This window comes from Peromyscus maniculatus, chromosome 2, assembly GCF_049852395.1.
Source record: "Peromyscus maniculatus bairdii isolate BWxNUB_F1_BW_parent chromosome 2, HU_Pman_BW_mat_3.1, whole genome shotgun sequence".
NCBI lineage: Eukaryota > Metazoa > Chordata > Mammalia > Rodentia > Cricetidae > Peromyscus > Peromyscus maniculatus.
In genome coordinates this window covers 97,643,997-97,661,946 of record NC_134853.1, presented here as the reverse complement: position 1 = coordinate 97,661,946, position 17,950 = coordinate 97,643,997, and the positions used below count along the sequence as shown (strand labels likewise).

The window sequence follows — 17,950 nt, the reverse complement described above, 5'->3', positions numbered from 1 at the left end:
TGTATTTTCTTCTTTTATGTATTTATCTTTTTTTTTTCAAGTTATTTGGGTGATTGTGTAGGACAGAAACTCAGCTAAGCTGACCAGCTATTGAATAACGGAATCAAACACTTTAAGCAATGAAAATATCCACTTTCACTTCATTGTGGAAGACTGACAGACAAGAACATACATAATCGCACACATTTATATTTGAGAAACGTAACTTATTTAAAACAGGGAACCTTGAGGGAAATGCTTGGTTGAGACTGAGTCATTACCCAGTTAAAAATAACCTTTCCAGGTCATGGCGTTTTGTTTGCCGCAGTGAAATAAGTTTATTTCAGCAGAATGAAGCCATTATTAGCTTGGCAGAGTCCACTTGTCAGAATTTTATGGAGCAGAACACCGTTTGGCTGGGAAATTCAATAAATACTGTAATGTGAGAGGAGTTAAACTCCAAGGGCTGAAGGGGCAAAGAGTGGGGGATTTGTTGCTAATTCAGAGTTTTACAGCATGAGCACAGCATTAGGATAGATGATGAGTTATCATTAGAGGTCAGGTGCTCAAACCTTTGGTGAATTGCTGAGGAACCAGGATGTGTGAGTAAAATAAAATAAAAAAATAAAAAAAAAAAAACCTCTCTAAGGTGCATTAGGAGGCATAGCCCCTTTGGAGTGACATAAATGTGAGTTTTTCATTTTTCTTTTTGGAAGTTATTGTCTTCCTTACCTTCTCTCCTGTCCCATCTTGGGATGTCTAGAGCATTTGAGCAGAGTTGAAAATCCTGTGACAATCTCATTCAGTCATCAGAGCAGCACTGTGATATTAAAATGGACCTGGGCCATTTGTCATCTTAACAGCATAAAAATGCAAACCATTGGCAACTCTCAAGTGGGGATTGGCCGGCTTCACCTGGATCAAATTTGTTAGCATGACAGAGGACTTAAATCCTATCTCTGTCACAGTTCCACCCTAGGCAACTTCTGCAACTTCAGCAAGCCTTGGTTTCTTTATCTGCAAAATAGTGCTAGTAATAGTTTTTACCCTACAGACTTACTTAAAGGTAAAAATGAATTCATACATATAGATTAAGGACATCTATCTAGCAAATTAAGCATAACTACTTAATCCCAGTTGAAAGCACCAGCCACTTTCAGATACTTAGAGACTTACTAAGACGAAAAGTCTCTAAATTGCTGGGAGATAAACTAAACAAATGTTGTGTTTTATACCATTTCCTGACCGTATGCCATTATTGACTTCTGAGTGTCAGAGCATAAATGTATTTTGTTCTTTACTAATTAACAATCCCTTTATAGGCACTTATTTGTGTTCTGATTTTAAGATTAATCATCATATGGACATTGACATTCATTTTATGATTGATAAGTCTCTTCAGTCGTTATTTAATATTCTGTTTCTGTTGATATGCTGTAGTTGGCTTGATATTGCTATAGGCTGTTGAGCTTGCAATAGCAGTAGAATCTTCAGGGATGGATAGGGAAGGTGTATTTGCATGGATAAAACTATACAAAGCTTGGAGGTTAAAGCTATTTTGAAGTACACTGTTGCTGAGATTATTGTTTTACTATTTAGGTTGTTGAATTTAATATGAAGAAGAAATATAAAGTATTAATATGTGAGTGTTCCTGGACCTGTCTCTGTACTGAGATAGGCTATACTGTCCTTTCATATGTATTAGTGAAAAGGATGGGTTGAGTGTATTATAGCCAGGTTTTTGAAGAAATTGAGGTTACAAAATTCCATTTATGCAGGTGAAAAAGTTCAAGAGATCTGTTATACAACATGGTGACAGCAGTTAATAACAGTGCATTCTATATCTGAGAACTGCTAAGGAAGTAGATTCTTAAATGTTCTGATTACAAAACACTGATAAGCATGTGAAGCAATAGATATGCTAAGTAATTTGTTTTTTACCATTCCACAGTATGTATATATGTAAAAATATGTTGCACATCATTATTATATAAATACTTATGGTCCTTGTTACAAAAGAAATTAAGAATATTTGATGCAAATACCCTACTGTTAAATTGCCTGATTGGAAACTATTACGGACATATTGTTGGTTGGATCCACTGGATCTCTATCCACTGTGTAATGATATAGAATGAAGCCTTTCACTTTGTCAGAATTATTTGGACTTTAAAGATAGGGCCCAACATGTCCCTCTGAGAAGGGTGCTCAGTGCAAGTGTGAACATTGCTCATATCTTTTCTCAGCAGTCTGACCTCCTCACCGATTCTGCACAGGCTGATTAAGAGCTTCTGAATCCATTTAATTATAAAACTTCCCCAGAGTCCATTATTGTAGAATATGGACTCAGTGCACCATGTAACCTTAACAGTTTAGGGAACGATAGGAAAATAGCATTTGGCTGTTTTGTACTATGTTTAGTGCCTTGCATAACATTCTTTTCCTGTTTTATAATATTAATTGGTTGCTATCTAATTTTAATGACTTTCTTTCCATTCATCATAAATATTTTGACAAATCTTTTCCCTAGGGAGTGTGCAGGTCTCCTGACCTTGTCTCTTCTTTTACTTAATACCTTTATCTCCTAAGGGTATTTTCTTTGAGACTGATAATTTAAACTAATATGGATTAAGAGACTCCTGTACCTCAGGCTTCAGAGCAGCCTCTAAGCCTTCTAGAGGAATCACCAAAGTCAATTAAGGAGCAGCCTCTGGACTCCGAAGATTCTTCAGATAAACAATGCACCTCTTGACAGCTGATTGCCAGATGCTGACAATAAATTGTATTTCTTGTGCCAGTCCTTCAGTCTGAAGGTGTACCAAGGCAAAACATATTTTGAGTCATAAATTGTAGAGTCTCATTCTCAGGGACGTCCAAGAATGACTGGGAAGAAATCGGCTAAGCTAACCTCTCCCTGGCATTGTCCAGTGGAATTCTGCTGTAATTACAGCTAAGCATAGGAGAGGATTTCTTCCCAGAGTAATGGCTCCCGTGGGCATTTTTCAGTGGAGCATGTTAATTTATACTTACAATATCTGCCCAAGCTGATCAATAACAAGTCTGAGATGTGCATAGCCAAGCACTAGAGAGACTCTGATGAAATTTATCTCAGTAATCGCCATGAGGTAACTATTGCCAAGCTTATCTTGATGTGATCTTCCTTAGTTGGGCATGTATAAAGTGAGGTATAAGGATTCTTGTTTCTCTTTCTGATCTCAGTTTTTTTTGGGAACACCGTATACTGAACCTTATAGATCACACGTGATAATAAATGTTCATTTAAGAGGTATCATTCAGGCCTTTTCAACATTCTAGGAGTCTTCCCAACTGAGAACCTGTGGCACCTGTGTGACTCAGAAATAATGTTAAGTATCTCAGATAGAAAATTAAAGTACTTTGGCTTGGCAGAGACTGCTCTGGACATTTTCTTTGGATTTTTCCAGATATGTTCAAATGAAAACGTTAATCCTTTGGCTGTCTGAGTAGGACATTATGCAGTCTAAACCCCTTCAGGAGATTCTGACCAGATTATGAACTGCTGTATAACAACAGTGTTTGAAATTTTTGCGAGTCTTTCTATTGTGCCCGGGAACACAATGTGTGAGCAAATATGTCTCCTTGGCCTGCTGACTGCAGCATTCACAAAACCCCAGGATTTGGCTGAGTTTGTGGATCGCCAGCCTGAGGCACAGGAGCTTGTTTACTGTGCTGATTAAAAGGCAAGCTTGAAATGACTGAGGAGATAGTGGTATTTCTAGCTCTGTGTGTGTGAGGAGATGACCCTTGGTGATGTGGTTCTCTCTCTCTCTCTCTCTCTCTCTCTCTCTCTCTCTCTCTCTCTCTCTCTCTCTCTCTCTCTCTCTCTCCTGTACCTGGTGTGTGTGTGTGTGTGTGTGTGTGTGTGTGTGTGTGTGTGTGTGTGTGTGTAGATGTATAGAAGGTGGTCCTTGGTATGTAATAAAACATTTTGCACTCATTGGAAGTGAATACTAGCTTTAAATCTCCCAGATGATCCAGAAGGAAATTCCTTGTAGGAACACATATTGCTTTTGGGCTCCTTTGTACCTCTTCTCTCCAACCTTTTGTGATAATGCCAATCTGTCCTGAAAGTTTGTGAGGTTGGTAGGGCTGAGGGATAATTGAGAGGGTATGTGAAGTGTGGAAGGAGGTCCATGTGTGTGGTTAATGTCAGAAATTCCAAAATAAGAGAACTAGATGTATATACAGAAAGGAGAATGGAATGGAGTTGCTTCACTTTGCACTGTTAACAGCTCCATGTTCTTTGTAATTCCTAACTTTGTCTCACATCATACCTAGGTATCAATATTTATTATGCCATGTCTCAATATGTTGTTGTATGTAGCTGTGTTGCCTCTCCATGTAAGGGTAAAGGAGTGGGTTCTCTTACCTAGTCTGTGATGCCTGTGGTATCATTCAGTGTACTGAGCAATTTCATATTTTGTCTTCACTTTTGTGTGATAAGCAATAGGCTCAGAGAAGAGAAATATTGCAATAAAATTATCACCATAGGTAGATGGGAAACACCCAGGCTGTGTGGACTGAGCAGTACTTTCAGAAGGGCTCAAAGGTTCCTTTTGTTGTATAGAAGCTATTCTTTGTGGTAGGTTATGGGATGTATATTTGCTTATTTTCTTATTGCATTGGCTCCATAGATTTACTGACTCTCACAGACTGTGGGCAGAAGGGCATGGTGGCAGGAGCATGAGGCAGTAGTCACATTGCCTTGTTTAGTCAGGCAGTAGAGAGATGAATGCTGATGCTCGGCCTTCTTTCTCCTGTTTTCCTGCATGTTTGTTTCTTTTACTTTCTTTCTTTTTCTTTTATCTTCACTCAGTCCAGAACTCAGCCCTCATGATGGTGATTTAGGCTCCTCAGTGACTGACCCTGTTGGGTTGGATTAAAAGTATAAACATTGTACACGCTGCTTGAATTCTTCCAATTAAACTAGATTCGTAGGACCATATCTGTGGCAAAAGTGATATAAGACTATAGAGATCAGGAAGTGAAGTGAATCAGGATTTCAATAAAATTTAACATTTGGGCTGGGGGGGATGGCTCAGTGGGTAAAGACCCCTACCACCAAGCCTGACAACCTGAGTTCAGTCCACATAGTATAAGGAGAAAACCAACTCCCTCAAGTTCTTCTGATCCATGTGAACACACACACACACACACACACACACACACACACACACACAGTAAGTAAATGTAAGAAATTCAGATATAGTATACCATCATCACCTTTATAATCATTGACCTTCATGCAACTGATGTTTACAAACGACACTTAAGCTGGCAAAGTTTTAGAATTCAAAAGTAAGGTATTTCTTGCTCAAAATGGACAATATTCTCAGGATAGTTTTAGGACTGTTAGCAAAAGCACTAACTTTCAAATCTTTCCCAAATTATAAAATTTACTTTGATAGGAAGCAAAATTATTTTTCTTTGCACATCTGGGAAAGGAAGTGTATCAATTATTTGTAAGGTTATATAAAAATATCCTGCTGTTAATTACTACCAGTCTGCCCCAAAGTCATTTCCCCAGTAATGCATGCCTATTCCCAGAGGAAATATAGCAGAGGGTGAATGTGTTATTACCCAATTGCACAATGCCCTGTTTAAATTTTACTTTAGACATGCTCATTTAATAGGAAAGCTTTAAGTGATAACTTTAAGTAGGAGTTATTTCTGATGAATGAAAGTCTGGGCTAACCACTCGGCCATGTTTCTTTCTATGGGCTTTTACTCTCAGTTTTGTGGTTTTCATGCAGCTGCATAACCTTGCAGCATCTTGGCTTATTGCCATCACAATGTCTACATCATTAAATGCTGATTCTCTGCATTGTGTCCTTCACATAGGCCACATCCCATTTTCTCCTTAGCAGAATGAACCTCAGTTCAGTTTTGTTGCTTTTCCAAAGTCCGGGCTCACCATTTAGCTGACCTCAAGTCAATCCTTTCTTTGAGGGGTCATAGAAATTCTGTAATGGTTTCTGTAAATATGCATTCTTCTCTATTCTTAAAACTCACACAACAGAAAACAAAAGTATCACAAAAACAAATCTTCATTTCTCCTTTACTTAGTTTTAATCCACTGAGTGTTTCCCAATTCAGATTCCATGAACTTGCCTTGTTGCCAAGGCTTCAGAATTACCCATTGTAAAGTAAACACCATGGTGCTTGTGAAAATAGGAGTTTATATTGCTAAAATAATCATTCATTGTTACAGATTATTTGATCATAGAAATTCATGGTATATAATTGAGGTAATAGAAACAACATGTGGTAGAGGATTTCCAGTTTCTCCTCTAAATCTAAGCACTCAAATATTCCGTACCGGTTCACTGTGGTGTCTTACCTAATTGGCCTTTGCAGGGACATGGCTTTGCCCTAGACACTGTTTTGATAGTTCAAAGTTATCCATCCCCTTTCTCCAAGGAGAAGACTATCTCAGCATCCCCAGTCTTGCCTCAGGAAGCAGGAAAGCTCCTGGAGCATCTTAATTAAATGTTGCCCAAGGCCTTTATTCTTACTGAGAAAGTAAACAAAGTTTAAAGAGCCTCCAGTTAGCAAAAAAACAAAAAACCAAAACAGGCTCTCTCCTCAAATGTTGCCTTAAAAATTATGTCTTACTTCCTGCTGTTTGCTGTGCAATATTACAGACTATGTATTTTAAATACATATACACAAAACTGATTAGAAATTCCTTCCAAAGGATTTTACAGTACTTCATTTCAAGCATTCATGGACATAGCCACTATTAAAGAACTGTCCATTTGTTTCACTGTGAGTCATTTTGAAATATTGCTCCCCACTTTCCCCATTTCTGCTGCAGGTGAGTAGGGCCCTTTAATTTTGCCTTTAGCTCCACTTTATTGCCAATTGAACAATGAAATATCTCTGTAATCAACAACTGACTTATTATTCGCCTCTAATGCAGCTTCTCTATTTTTTCCTGTGCATTTGATTATATTTATGTTATCTTACTGCATTTATGTTAGGTTATAAAGTCCGTTACATAGGCCCTGCGGCTCTTGAATACTTCTTCAGGCTCATCTACTTATCTTCCTGCTCTGATTCTCTGTTATCTCTCATTCTGGAGCCTCTGAGGTCATTCCTGTTTTAAGATTATCCATGTAGTATTTATATTATATATGGCTTTTAGATTAGTGAGTGGATCCAAATGCTTTAAAGGTATATGATCTTAAAAAGATATTCTGAAACAGAAGAGAAAAAAATGGACTGTGTTAATGGATAATAAAGCTAATTTACTTGTTAAGATAGGTTTTAAGTATGTGCTCCAAATTTTGGTACCCTTTATTTTCTCCATTTCACATGAGAAAATTGAGCCTCAGAAACTTATCCAAGGTGGGGAAATAGAAGTTGAAATAAATAGCTGTGACACTCTGGTAGAAGTAGAGAGAGCATTGTCCCCAAAGACTTCTGGGTAGGAGTGAGGGAGGAGGGTGGCAGTTGGAAGGAAGGAGCCTCATTGATATTGCTTTTGTGTTGCTAATCCTTGGATGAAGAAGACATTTACAGCAGCTAAGGAAGGAATGAGCTTTCCAAATAGAAAGAACGTCTATACATGGAATGAAAACTACTTTGTGTATCTGAAATTGCAATTATTTTATTCTGAAGGATTGTGAGAAAAGATTAGGAAAACTGGCATGCTTTAGAAAATCAATTTCTAAATCAATAAAAACCTTGGAGTATATTTTAACAATAAAAGTTCAATGGTGCATTTTAAACAGGAGAGCTGTGATCAAAACTGGGTTGTCCAAAGGTAATTTAGGCTTTGGCTTTGGATGTACAAATAATGGACCTACTGGCCAGTCTATTCTACAGCCTGAAGCAGGACATAAAGCAGATAAAAAAATATACAAGCCAGTGGTCCTTTATACATCTCATATTAAGTTACCAAGACTGGTAATATTGGGGCAGAACCAACCAGTGGGTCACAGAGAGATAAGCTGAGATCCTAGGGGAGCATGACAGTTTCATTCTGCAGGACACAGTGTTAGAGATGAGATGGCTAAAAGTATTCTGGAAGTCTGCAGAGCTCCCATGGAGTGGTTCAAAGGACTATGGGAATGATCCCTTTCTTTAAATAGTGCTTGGAATGGGGTCTGGTCCTTCCCATCAAAGAAGCAAGATCCAAAATTCTTGGGGCATCTGATAGTATTCAAAAAAGCTGTCTATTACAGAAAAAAAAAATGACTTGAGATTAACTCCTGAACTGCTGTCACTGTTATTAAAAACAAGATCTGATGATGTCAATTTTTTTTTCAAGAATTTCAGTTGCTTTCAAAGGACAAAAATCAAGAATATTTATAGTAACATGAAAATATCCAGAAGCCATAAATGTAATAAATAATGTCTAATACCTCATAAACAAGTGATAAGAAAATTGTGGCATGAAATTGTTTTTACTTTTAACCCATGGAAAACAAATTTTTTTTCCAGTGGCAATTCTTGTAGTCTGATGTTTCCTAATATTTAATAGCTCATATACCATTTTGTAGAATGGCCCATTTATTTGGTTTATGATCCAACTTTGCTTAGAGACTGGGAAACTGAGATGCTGAGTTCTGAATAAAGGGCTCTGGCTGAGGCTGGTATCAGGATCTAGGAGATGTCTGAATGGGCAGTTTTCAGCCGTAGCTGGAAATGGTGGCAGCTCCCAGTGGTGGTACTAGTTTTACCATCTGTAACGAAGGTTGAAGCATCTCGTTGAGATACATTCTTCGTGTGTTTGCAGTTTGAAGGTAATACTTTCTTATAATCATCTTTTAACTATTACTTTTATCCTTTTGAAGTTTGGGATTTTTGAGTAAGGTTCTTTTATGTGTAAAAAAAATACACATGGGCTCATTAGTAGCATGTTGTTACACAGCATGTGCCCAGGCCCTAAGTTACATCCATAGCCCAGAAAAGCAAAATCAAAAACAAACAAACAACAAAAAACAAAACAACAACCCCCAAATCCCTTTTCCCAACTTTTTGAGGTGGTAAATCAGGAAGAGAGTATGCTTCAACAGTGCTTGTGGTACTGGACACTCGCCATAGCCTATGTTGTACTTTACCACTCTGATTTACTTACATATATCACCTGTCACTCTTGGGGCAAAGCTACATGACTTTGGTTTCATCATGATAATTTAATTGCCGCTGCTCATGTACTAAAGAATAAATTCAAAAGGTATAAAGATGGTACTGAGTATTATATATACATAAACGTATCCCCCAAAGTATTCTCTGCCGTAGGGAAAAATACTGTCAAAAACATAAGAAAATATATTATTGGATGCATTAAATTGAAATGGGAGAAGGTATATTTAAAATTTTTGAATTTTTATGATGTGTGTGTGTGTGTGTGTGTGTTTGTGTTTGTGTTTGAGTATGTATGTGCCATGGTGTGCTTGTGGAGGGAGACCAGAGGACAAGTTGTGATGGTTAGTTCTTTCTCTTCTTTTGCAATGCGGGTCTTGGGGATTGAACTTAGGCCATCAGATTTTGTAGCAAGTGCCTATATATGCTGAACCATTTCACCAGCTCTAAAGATGGCATTTAATATTATGTACACATATTTATATATCCCTTAAATGTTTCCTATGATGGTAAAAGTACTGTAAAACAACTAATAAAAGGTTGTGGAACATATTCATTAAAATAGAATGAGGCTTATTTATTTAGGTATTTATTTAAATGTGATACTAGGTGTTGAACCTCAGGTTTTTTACATGATATACTAATAGTATATCACTAAGCCACACTTCCAACCTCAGCCCAAGACTCTTAGTTTTTATTTTGAGACACAGTCCCACTAAGTTGCTCTAGCTGGCTTTGACTCACTATTTTGCCAAGGCCGACTTTGAACTGCCTCAGCACTTATTTACAGACTTGGATCACCAGGACTGGCCAGGAGTTTTAAACAGAATAAAGACTGTTCTCACTAGAGATGTGTAATGAGAAGGTGATTCATTCTTCAACTTCAAGTGGTTTCTATTCTTTTTTTTTTTTTTTGCCTGTCAGTTGAGTTTGTGTTCATTTTGCCCATTAATGGGTGAACATTTTAATGGAAAAGAAGGCGTCAAAACAGCGAGAGGAACACAGGTTGTTTAAAGCGTAGTGTTTATTTTCATAACAATTATAAAATTATAAATTATAAAAGTAAATTAAATGTCAGATAGATTTTTTTTTCTAATTTTCCCTGAGTTTGGTCGACTCTAATGTGTAAGATTGTGTATTTGAGGACACTTTGTTTTAATTGGTTTCCAAGACTGGGCGATCTAGTGCACCAATTCTTCATGTCTCCGGATTGTTCTGTCTCTGTCTTATACAGTTTGTGGAGATTACATTTTATGATAAAAAATAAATTGCATTTGAATAGAAAATAGACAAAACTCCAATAACATATGTTACCATACTTTGAAAATTTTCCTCATTGAATAATTATTTTGTTGGGTTAGAATAGACGATTGGTCTTATTTCCATTTTTTACGTTATCATAGCAAATTGAGAAAGTACTTTGAAGTAAACTAGTTTTAATCATAGCTACTAGTTAGTTGTTTTGTCAACTTGATTCCAGCTAGCATCATCTAGTAAGAGGGAATGTCAGTTGAGGAATTGTCTCCATCAGAGTGGCCTGTACGCAAATCCGTGGGGCATTTTCTTGATTAGTATTGATGTGGGAAGGCCCCGACTACTATGGAACATGCAATCCCTGCACAGATGGCCGAGGGGAAGCAGGCTGAGCAAGCCATGAAGAGCAAGCCAGAAAGCAATGCTCCATGGCCTCTGCTTTAGTTCCTACCTGTAGGTCCCTCCTTGAATTTCTGCCCTGACTTCCCTCAGTGAAGGACTGTGACCCTAGAGTGGTTAGCTGAAATGAAACCTTTCTTCTCCAAGTCACATTTGGTCATTTTCTTTATCACAGAAATAGAAAGCAAATTAGAACAATATTGTAACATATTCACAATTTATAGACTTGTTCTTGTATCTTATTTTTTTTCCGTAGAAAGGGAGGGAGGTACAAGGGAAAAGAAGAAGAACAACAGCAAATCTCTACCTCTAAAATTTAAGACAAACCAAGAAACTTCTCTAAGAGGTAAAAGAAACCATTAAAGGAACTATTTCTTCCACTCTAAGTATTCACAGAGTAGACCTACTACATTATATACTAAGGGATAGTTTCAGAAGGAAACCTGTTTCTATTGTCAATTCAGATGAGTAGTGGGGACACAGCATTTACCCATCACATTAGCATTTTGGCAGTTTTCCACCACTTGGGAAGGTAAGAAATCCATCTTGGATCTACAAATTCCATTATTGTCTACCATCCAAGCCAAATCACATCATAACCTGTGGATATTCAATAAATCTTGATTGACAGCATTGTGCATTCCAAAACTCGGATTGGAGCTCCAGTGAGCTCTTAACTTTCCACCTAGCTCTGATAGCGATTTTGGAATTCCCATGTAGTTCCCAGTACTAATAATATTTACAAAACAGAAACACCGTGAGGAAGCTGAACAGACACAAATAAATAGTGAATGAGTAAGGGAAGAAGTTCTGAGTGAATTCAAACAAATAATAGATGTGGAAATATGTCAAATACTTAGACATTATAACATAAATGACTTGGTACCTTTAGCAATTTCCCATTGATATTACATGTTTAAATATGTTAAATATTTCAGTGATTACATAATATATTCTTGGGCGATTCATAAATCATTGAAAACAGTTGGAAGTATGTTAACACAAAAATTAAGTGATTTCTTTTGAAGCAACATTTTCCGTGCCTAATGTTTGCACAAACACCTCTGAGGCATGGTTACACATCATCATTATGTTGCAGTATTACAGAAGAGGAGTGGTATTAGACTTAGTTGTGAGTCGAAGTAGTAGTCCCTTACATACTATTTAACAACTGTTTGATTCCTTGAATGTCACTTTCCTTATGCCTTAAAAGGAAAGCTAGATTCTTTTGTTTCTGTTATTATAACAAACTGTAAATTGCATGCAGATTTTAATATTTTTTCTTTTAATAAAAGGTCTTATATTTTATCTTTATATTATTATTAATGTGAGAGAAATCAATAAATTATTGTACGCAGCAGTGTTATGTGTATAGATTAGGTAGTTCTATCATTTTTTTTCCTTTTTTTAACTGGACACCTGTCAGTTTACAGCTAATGTACTTTTTACATTGCAAATTCATTTTTTTGAGATTATAATACAGTTACATTATTTCCCTCCCTTTCCTCCCTCCAATACCTACAATTTTCCTCTCCTCAATCTCTTTCAAAGGTCTCTCTCTCTCTCTCTCTCTCTCTCTCTCTCTCTCTCTCTCTCTCTCTCTCTCTCTCTGTGTGTGTGTGTGCGCGCGCGCGCGCGCACGCGCGTGTTGGATAATTTTATCTCAACTTGTCATAGTTATAGTCATTGTATAGGAGGGAACCTCAACTAAAAAATGCTTCCATAAAACTGGGCTGTACGCAAGCCTGTAGGACATTTTCTTAAATAGTGATTGATGGGGGAGTGATTGTGGGTGGTGCTATCCCTGGGCTGGTGGTCCTGGGTTCTATAAGAAAGCAGGCTGAATAAGCCATGGGGAGCAAGCCTGTGAGTAGCATCCTTCCGTGGCCTCTGCATCAGCTCCTGCCTCCATGTTCCTGCCCAGTTTGAGTTCCTGTCCTGGCTTCCTTCTAAGATGAACAGTGCTATGTATGTGTAAGCCAAATAATCCCTTCCTTCCCCAACTTACTTTTGGTTATGGTGTTTCATCACAGCAGTAGTAACATAAATTAAGATAATATGTATATATGTATATATTTTTAATGTAACCTGCTCAGTTTGTGTAATGTTACTTGCATGTGTGCTTTCAGGGCTGACCAGTTGGTATTAGATAACCAGTTGATGTGCTTTCCCCTGGGGAAGATTGTTTTTCTAGGTTTCAGCCTTCCTTACTTGCCTTTAGTTCTTTGTGGAGGGTTTGAGGCCTTCTGGGCTTCCCTCTGTGTACATTAGTTGGTTTATTGTTGTTGTCTTTGTTCAGCTCATGTTGATGTAGTCATGTAGGTGAGGCATTATGGATATAGCTTCTGATATTCTTAAGAGATAGGATCTCATAGCAAGCTCCCTGACCCTCTGGCTTTCTTTCCCTTCTAAAATGACCTCGGAGCCTTAGAAGCAGGAACTGTATTGTAGATGTATCCACTGGGACTGGGCTCTACAACACTGCTTTTTGTTTGGTTTTGGTTTTCTATAATGGTCTCTGTCTGTTACAAAGAGAAGCTTCGTTGATGCAATGTGAGGACTATGCTTATCTATGATTATAAAGACAAATATTTAGGGATTATGCTTATATTTTGTTGAGGTAGGTTCTGTCTAGTTCTACGTTTTCTAGGACTTTTATTTTGAAATCATGTTGGATTTTTGTCAAAGTCTTTTTTTGCATCTATTGAGGTGTTTTTTGTCTTAAAATCCATTTTTATGGTTTAGTACATTTATTGACTTGCATATGTTCAACCATTCCCACACATCAGAGATAAAGCCAACTTGGTCATGGTGGATAATCTTTTTGATATATGTGTCTGTTCTGTTTGCAAGTATTTTAGAGCATTTTATAGTCTATGTTCACCAGCAATATAGGCCTGTAGTTTTCATTTTTAATTGTGCCTTAACCTGGTTTTGGTGTTAGGGTGATACTGGCTTCATAGGAGGGGTTTAAAGAGTTTGGATACGGTGTCGAAGTGGTCTGTTGGCTTTGGTCAAAGAGGGTCTTGGAGAAAGTATAGAGGTCACTTGCTGAGCAGGCAGTGTGAACAGACTAGACCCAGGCCATGGATATGGGTCAGGGGTCAAATCTGTAGGGTAGTGCAGGGTGTATGGAAGGGAGGGCCAGGCAGACTAATTGGGCTAGACATTGTAGACAGATGTGCAGGATCTTGCTGGGTGGAGAGGTTAGATGTGGTCTACAATGTATTTTGTTTATATCTACCTGGCACTACTCCCATGTAACTCTCCTAACTCCCCCAACTCCCCTCCCTGCTTTAAAATTAATATTATTATGGAAACCCCTGAATCACCTTAGTGCTACCTGTATGTGACTGGGATGAGGGCCTACTCTGGGGCATAGACAATCTTACTTTAACCACATTCCCAAAGAAAAGTGGCTTTCCTTCCCTCAGAGCCGTTAACTGTCAATAGCTTCTCAGGCAGGGATGGGCCTAGTCTCAGGTCAGGAAGGGGCCTTGGGAGTCCCCTCCTTATCCATGCTGGAATTTTGGCTGGTGTGATACTGTGCAAGTAATCACAGCTTCTGAGTGTTGATGCGTGTAACAGCTAAGTCATGCCATGAAGACAGTATTGCCTAGCTTTCCTCCCTGCCCCAGCTCTTAACACTCTTTCAGCCTCTTTGCTTCAGTGTTTCCTGAGCCCTAGGTTGGAGGATATTGATATAGATGGCCTATCTATGCGTGAGCACTCACAATTACTAATTTTTAACACTTTAAATAACCCCTGCAAGAAAGAATCTTCTTGATCAACCTCAAGAGCAGGACAAATCCATGGTATAAACAAAATGTTAGAAGGGCATTTGACATTTGTGAAATAATCCCGGTGTATCCCCTCCTAAGGCTTTCAGTTTCCCCAGTCATATTTTTGAAAAGGTTTACAGTACTTCACAAGAAATGCCTCAGGTGGAGAAGGCCTCAGATCCAATGAGAAAGCCATTGGTTACCCATATAGCTTTCATTTCCCTGTTGTACCAAGTGGGCACCTCTTGCCTGGTGGGTCAGTATTTTACCATTCAGAGTCAAGTGTTGCGTTAGCCCATTGGGGGCTTTTCTCCTCCGGCAGCCTACATAGTGCCTTCTAGCACAGTAAAGTTAGCCAACAGGGAGAGAGTTTCCTAGGATTTCTTGATGCACTGTAACCAAAATATGTGGTGTCTTCAGCAACAGTGTCTTTGCCATTTATTTATCGTGGGCAATCAAAAGCAATGACAATATCCTGTTCTTTTTTGAGTGCCTTTGGGGTTTTCCTACCCAGTAACTCATAGGAAGTTATCCTATGCCCAGCACTGAGATTTTCATTTAATATCCCAAGTTATCCTGGAAACAGCGTTGTCCACCCATGAAGAGTACCTCTGTTCAAACTCTCCCATCTATATAAAATCAGCTCACAGTCTACTGGACATTTTAGTTGTTTTTAAAAATTGAGATAAAAAAGTAATAAAGCTTTGTTTTGTTCCATATAACATAGGTATTTGAGGAATTTCTGAAATATGATCTTCTTGACCTTTTGAGTTGCAGCAATTCATATTCCTTGTTAAAAAAATGTTAAGGGTAAAATTTCCTTTCTACTTAGTTAATGTGTTTCCTTTGGGATGGAGAAGATACACACAAAATGGGGCCTTTTCCCCCTTTTTAGTAATTCAAGAATACTCAATGCTCTTAATGGCTTTCAGCTGGGATGCACATCACATCATTGAGTAAATTTTACAAACAGCAGAGAACTGGGACTTGCCTTCACATATTTTAGCTGGAGAAGTCTGCAGCATAGCTTCAACAGCTGAACTGAGGAACTAGCACCCAAACCCAACTGTCTCCTTTTACTTTTTGCTATTACAAAATAAAACAAAGTTCTAATAAAAGTGTTTTTGAGTTTTTATGGAAATTTTTTGTAGGCAGTGTTCTATAAGATGGGAGTGTTGTTTCAAGCAGTGTGAGAAAATAGTTTACCTAAATCTCTTACATAGACAATTATTTGAGTTTAGTTTAACTTAATGACATTGTCTCTACCTTTCATTTTAAATATAGAATGGAAAGGTAGCTGTTAGATCATGCTATAATGAAACACAATAATTTCTTTTCCCTTCCAGAGCAAGAATACTCAGTGCAATATTCTACCAAGACAGCTTTTGGAGGTAGCCCTGTTGTTGGACTATTTTGTTTCTTTTGTCTCTGTAGAGGTAGAAGATCATGAACATATTTTTAACAGTGTTTTTACATAGATGACAAAATGATGCTTACAGATGCTGTGTCATCTTTTCCAATATCATAGAACTGAAAATCTTATTCTTGGGTTTAAGGAATAAGAGTCTGACCTTTTCCTTCCTAGCAGAGTCTATCCGATGTTCTAGTAGCTACTTACTGCTGGAAAGGAACCTGACCCAACACCAGCAGATTTAAACAATACATTCTGTCTTACAGGCCTCTCAATTACACATATAGGAGTAGGTGAGTCTTTGCCATGAGGCTGTTGTCAAGATGTCTCTAGAGCTGAAGCCATATCAAGGCCTGACTGAGAGATACTGGCTTCTAGACTCACTCATTTGGCTACTGATCACATGCACCTCTGAGTCATTCATTTGGCCACTGTGAGTGATGTATTCTTCAGTGTCTGAGGCTTTTCAGAGTCTGTCCAATCCTCAGGCTGTGGAAAGCTAGTACATGAGATAGTGGGAGAAAAGAAGAGGATGCGGGATAGGACCATACAATCTGTGTGCCAGAAGAAGTTGCCAGGTCTGGCCCTCACTTGTAGTTGAATTGTGTTTTATTGTGGGAAGAAGAGGATGAAATATTTTGTAAATACTTCTGTAAGTAAGTGTGTGTGTGTGTGTGTGTGTGTGTGTGTGTGTGTGTGTGTGTGTGTAACATATACATGTGAGTCTGCTAATGCACGCACAGGTCAAGGCCAGAGGAGAATGCCTGGTGCCTTCCTTATTCCCTTGAGACAGGACCTGCTGCTGACCCAGAACTTTGCCTTTTTGTCTTGCCTGGCTTGCTAGTAGGCTCCCAGGATCTGCTTGTCTCTGCTTCTCACTACTTGGGTTAGAGGATCCTGGGCACTCTACTGCTTTTGCCCTTTGTCCTATCTATCTCCTCAGCCCATAGACTTGTCTTAAAATCATCATTATGTGTTTATATTCTGCCTAGAATCTAGAAATGGCAAAAGTCATATATTAACTCGGAGAGCATTTTTCTTTATTACTTCCTGATATTAAAAGGAAGTTGATAACATTGTGTCAAACTGAACAACTGAAATATAGTTTTAAAATCAATATGGAACACAACAACATGCTAGAGGCTGCCTGTTTTATAAGTAGGTGATATCTGCAGACAGAGTTTTAACTTGTGTATCCTCATGTCCAGTCATGAGAGGTGTTCAATAATTACATGATTATATATTAATTTATGCATCACCTGAACCCTGTCTCACCAAAAGGACCATTATTTTGAGTATTCCATAATGGTTGATATTTTTAGTGCCAGACTCATGATCCCTAAAATCTTAATGCCTGCATTCCAGATGTTTTTAATCTCTAAACTGTCAGAGTATTACTGGGAACATAAGGTAAATGCCTTGAAGCAAAACAATAATGTGTTTTTAATGAAGAGGACTTTGTATGTTGCTAAAATCTGAAACAAGAGGTTCCCTCTCTTGCAAATAGCCTTTCATGCCACTCTTTGTAGGGGAACATATGGCTCACACTGCAGTGAAATATGTAAAGTAGGAAGAAGAAGAATAAAAAAACCTGCTCTATGCATGTGTCATGTCCAATGTAAGGCCATGGAGCATAGAGGATGAAAGATTAAGTGTAGCCATGAAATAACCTTAGGGATTCAAGGCTCCTTCGTGGGTCTTAAATGCTGCAAATGCTTTCACATTTTCAAGTAATTAACACTCCCTTCACTTTTAATATTTGCGTTTCCTTATTAAGAAACAATCTCCCAATAATTCTTAATGAAAGCCTGAAATGGTGATATTTAGAAAGCATTAGCTTTCTGGAAATAAATTACCAGGGGAAATAGTTTAGCCTTAAATTTTCCATATTTAATATGCTAACAAGAAGAAATAAAAATAGAAAATGTCTTTTGTGAAATACATATGATTGTTTGTCTTTGTGCATGTGACCTCATTTTTAATTTTTGCTTGA

At 37.9% G+C, this 17,950-nt stretch overlaps 1 protein-coding gene across 14 annotated transcripts in view; it reads left to right on the top strand.

Annotated features, from left to right (window-relative positions):
- Ptprd (protein tyrosine phosphatase receptor type D) overlaps positions 1 to 17,950 on the top strand; it is a 2,233,434-nt gene that overhangs the window by 1,807,504 nt on the left and 407,980 nt on the right. The gene's annotated exons all lie outside the window — the stretch shown is intronic.